We start from the raw sequence: 5,259 nt of genomic DNA, 5'->3' as shown, positions 1-5,259 counted from the left end.
AAGTAATCTACCATTAGGCACAGATTACAGGCTCACAGCATGCACCAGCCACTGAGTGCCAGCAGTGTGTACCCAAGCCCTGGAGGCAGCAGGAGAGGCTTTGAACACAACCCTTGGAGTCTGCTCCCTTTCAAAAGCCAGTTGTGCCCTCTCTTTTTGCACTCTGTAGAAACACCATGTGCCAGTCCTAACAAAAGGGAAAACACTCCAGGCAGTGGGGCACAATGCCATTCAGGGGAGCACCCAGCTCTGCTGCAGCCCCCAGATGGTTTGGACAGGTTGCCTTGTCTCTGGGGGAATAAACAACCTGCTGGGTCAGGTGGCCATGGGCATCAGACACCTTTACCAGGAGCAATGCCAGCGAGCTGAGAGGGAAAGCTGACAGCATAAGGCAAGGGTGTTAGCTGGCAGAAACTTGCCAGGCTTAAAAAGGGCAGTCTGGCCACTTCTGGCTGAGGAACTGAGAGCAAAGTATGTTCTAGCAGCTTAGAGGTGATTGAATTGTTCTTTTGAAGTGACAAGAAGATCAAAATAAAAGGCTATTTTGGAGGGCTTTTTTAAATCCCCTTCTTAGATTACCAGAAAATCCTGGCTCAGCTCTGGTGGGACACAGGTACAAACTGTACCCAGTCACCACTGCACAGCCCCCAGCTCACACGTCCACAGCAGGAGCAAAAAGGCAACACCACACTGTTGAGAGGGCTTCAAATCAACTTCCACGTGGTTTTATGTTCCTTGGACAGTGTCACAGAGCAGTGGGGGAATGGATCTGCATGGCAAGGACCAGTGCAGGACCTCTAGCTCCTGCCTAAGGAGAGCTAGGTGAGACACTGTGAGGGTTGGTCCTACAAGGCAGCCCATCCTCGCAGTTCCCATCACAGCAGTGATGCTGAAGGTCCTTGGAGCTGCCCTTACTCCTCCAAAGTCCAGACCAGTTGCCCTTGAGGTGGCTGAAAGGGACTCAAGAGCAAGCCCAGTGCGAGTCACACGCCAGCAGGGAACGGGGAATAAAAGTTTATCTTGCTTAAACACAGAGTTCAACAAAAGCAAGAGAGAAGGTCACAAGATAGGAACAGAAGTGGAAAATTCTGTATTTGACACCAGTGGAGAAGTACAAGCAGGGGGTTGTATTTGACACCAGGAGAGAAGTACAAACAAGTCTTCCTGCAGTGATGGAGAGGAACTCCAATGCTGTCTGCTGGTCTATGGGCAAAGAGAGGACATTTGTCCTCACTTAAAGCTCTGTAATAAATATGCTTGTAAGGAAGCTCGAAATTCCCTTCCCAACTCCTTATTTTCTTCCATCTGTGAGAGGGAAAGATTTTTTTTCATCTGACCTTGCCTGGACATGGTCTGCATGTCATGTGATTGACCCAGGGGGCACTCCATTTCCCACAGACTCTGCTTGAACATGCAATGCATTTTCCAGGTCCTGGTGACAGTGTAAAGTTCAGTTGAGGATTGATCTGTTTAACTGTGCTGGGGGCTCATAATCCCAATGGGTCAAAATGTTTAGAGTTAAAGAGGTTACAGGATTTTCTGAGAGAGTATTTAAACTCCAGCTGTCAAACCATTTGCATAGAAGAAATTTGTAGACTCAGCCAGCAGTACATTAAATTGCTGTTTTCTTATCATTAATCTAGTAGCATGCATTGTTTTCCCATTGCCATAAGAGGATAATTAATCTGTGGCAAATTTATGCCTATAAAACTATAAATAAGAGGCCTAAAAACCAAGATAGTGAAGAAATTCAAGGGAACACACATTGATGAGCCCTTGGAATGCCTTCAGGGTCTGATCTTTTCAGCAACCCATCTAAGAGACTTGAAATCTCCTTCATGTTCAGTTTAATTGTGCACAAAAAAAACCCCACTTGCAGACTTTGCACACTAAAAGGAGAATTAAAAGAAAATCAGCGCTTTATCTCAGGGTCTATAAAACAAGTCTGAAAATGAGGAAGTTTGGTGCTGTAATTTCCTGAGAAACCTCAATCTCGCTCCCTGTCACTATTGTTCTGTACTTTGGTCTATAACACAGATGCAAGTCTGATAAATCATGGGCTTCACAGACTGTTTTCTTTCCATTTGCAGGAGAAAAAGCAGCGCAGGAACCAAGGTGACATCTGCTGTGAGAGTGAGATCACTTTCTCTGGTTGCTTTGAAGAAGGTGAACCTGCTGCAGGTGTTTGATATAGGAGAGGTACAAGTCAGGCTATGGTGAGGGCAAGGCGATGTCTAGGACACGATAAGCACCTCTCAAATGCTTATCACTGAAACTCCCAAGCCAAGAGGGCTTTTCTGCTTCCCTCCTTTAATAAAGATATTTCTGTTGACTGGATGTAGGTTCACTACAAAGAAACAAAGAATGAGGTCGGTGTTGGAGGGGGAGGATGGTTGGATAATCCTCAATGGAGCAAGTTCTTTTGTGAACAAAGGCAAGATGAGGCTCAGGTTCCTCCAGGCTCTACTCTGCTGTTACCACAGGAAAACTTTCCTCTGCAAAACATTCCACAGCCACAAAAATACTTGAGGTGCCATTCTCCCACCTCCATCCAACCCTTTCTTCCTCCTCCTGTTTCTCCCTAAGCACCTCCCATGCTGCCACCTGACCTTTCCTCAGCTTTTCCCTGAGCCCCCAGTTCTTCTGGTGGGACAGAAAGGCAGGAGACAGCTGAAGCTCAGCTGGACTCTGCAAGTGCCTAATGGGGTCAGCAGTAGCCATGTGTCCCTGTGCTGAGAGTTTGTCCCCTGCCACATGGGGACATGAGGGAGTTTGTCCCATGTGTCCCTGTGACTGCTGCCCTTCAGCAAAAGGGGATGAAACTGGACAGTGGACTGAAAGGTCACTGGGGCAGGGAACAGCCCCCCAGGACAGCTTGTAAGTCTCACTTAGAACATTCAATGTGTGGAAAACAGCTTAAAAAAATGAAAGCAGCTTTTACTACAAGCAGGTTTCTCAAGCAGATAGTTGGGAACATTGGGAGAAAAGAACAAGGTTGTTGGTTTTGGGGTTTTCAGTTTTTGGTGCTGGAAGAGGAACAGCAGACAGGCTTTTGGTATGGGGGAGCACAATAGTACTGACCCTGGTACTTGTTTTTTTCTTGGTTTTCTTTAACAACTAAATGAATTAGATCTACTCCTAGGACCTTCACCAATCATTTAAAAGGAAAGTGTTTATTAGGGTGATAAACAACCAACCCTGATGTCTCCCATCAGGTAGGACTGGCGAAAAGAGAAGAGGGAATAGAAAAATCACAGAGCCCCAGAACAGCTGAGATTGTAAAGAACCCCTGGAAGTACTCCAAAATGACTAAATATTACAAATAGGACTGAACACAACATAAACACTTGTCTGTATCATGCTCAATACTGTTAGTTCCTAAATGCACCATGGTGTGTGCAATTCTTTTTGCTTTGTTGTTTATTTGGTGATGATGCTGGTGGTGCTGTGATTACAGGAATGAGAAGGGTTGAAGGACCTCCTCTAACACCAAGTGTAAGGTGAGCAGCACACTGCTCAGCTCTTGTACGTTTTTTGGGACTAGGAAATGCAAGACCACAGAGAGAAGCAAGAGAAGTCTGAAATCTATTTGAGGGGAACTCCACCATCTCTTCATTATCAGCAGTCTCCAGGCTGAGCCTTTGTCTGCCTCTTGTAACCCCCTTCCCACCCACACACATTCCTTTCCAGCAATGCTGCTTTATTTGGCTTGTCATTATCTTCTTGTTAAATCCACTTAATTGGTGCATTTAACTCTTCATGCTCCTCAATAGATCCTCTGATATCACTTGTTTACCGAAAAAAATAACCCCATAGCCTTAAGTATTACATTTTAAAACTGCATCTGAATTGAGACAGGTCTTGCCAGTCCCAGTGTGGAACTGTGCAGCTCCAGAACTCCCATTCCCTCCATGAGACACAAGGCAGGCTGGATTTGATGAGCTGTGAAGCTGCCCAAGTCAAAGTCTGCACACAGACAGGGTATTTCCAGAAATCCAAAGTCTCCTTTTCCACAAGCTCCTTTAAAATCTGCACAAACAACAAATCTGCACCCTCTGCTATGGACTACAAAGCTTTGAGTGCCTCTGTTGCAGACTGGAAAGGATCCTCTCTCTGCTGCTCAAAGGTGATTAGAGTAGTTCCCCACGTGTTCTGTATCTGCTCTGAATTTCCATAGCCAGATCTACCACGAATCTAAGGAAGAAAATCCTAACTGTATATGATGCCAGCAAAACCCCTAATGCCAACATGTCAGGAAATTTAAAAAATATAAATGTTCCTCTGGCAGTTTGGTTTTATCTGGGGAACTGCTGCAAGCTTTATACACAAAAATGCCCTAACTTCATGGCACCATCAGCTGCATCCACATTGGCAACTTCATCAGTATAACCCACCCCAAAGTCTCTGCAGCCACTGTCCAAGGCAGCACACAGCTCTGATGTGGAAGGGGAGGCTCTCTCCTCTCAGTGAGTGTTTCTGTTTGTTTCTGTTGAAAGACTGGGGATGGGGGAGGTTGCTCTTGAAGGGCTTTGATCCACAAGAATTGCTTTACTACTGAAAATGTGCTTGTCGACCAAGCTGCCACAGCACTCTTCACTGTAGCACTAGGGGTAAAGCTGGGCCCGGCCCCTACATGCCAAGGCATCAGCCAAAGTGCAAAGGGCTAGAGCAGAAAAAGCAGGAATGTGCAAGGATCTGACTCCTACACACCCTCTGCCAGGGTTCCTGCTGGTCAGAGCACAGCACTACTAACTCTGAGTACAGACCTGGCCTAGAGATATTACCCAAAAGTAAAGGTTTGGCTTTATTCTCAGACCCCTTTGTAACTCCTGGAGGAAGAGTAAAGCCCCTCTAAATGTTTGGGAGGGGAAAAAAACCAGCAAAACCCCTATAGTGCCACATGTTTAAAATCCATGGGGTTTTTTTCTGTGCCTAGTGCCACACTCTTGGGAACAGGGCACTGAGCAGGGAGTCTCCAGAAGGCTTTGGCAGAGAAGAGGCTCCACAGCCTTTCCCTGCTGACATCAGGGAGGCCCTGCATCTGTTGGTGGGAACAGCATGTTTCTGACATGGCAACAACATGGGTTAAATTCCAGGCATGAACCAGGCAAGTTGTAGTTTTAACATGTTAACATGCTCTACCAGGGGAAAAGCTGAAGTATTTTTAGCATGGCTGGAGTGTTTGTCTCTGCACTGTCTTGGCCTTTTTTGGAATTGTTAACTCTGCTCTGGAAACAAATACAATAGCCACTGCAGTGG

This window comes from Prinia subflava, chromosome 11, assembly GCF_021018805.1.
Source record: "Prinia subflava isolate CZ2003 ecotype Zambia chromosome 11, Cam_Psub_1.2, whole genome shotgun sequence".
NCBI lineage: Eukaryota > Metazoa > Chordata > Aves > Passeriformes > Cisticolidae > Prinia > Prinia subflava.
The sequence above is the reverse complement of the archived record's forward strand: the minus strand, read 5'-3'. Positions refer to the sequence as shown.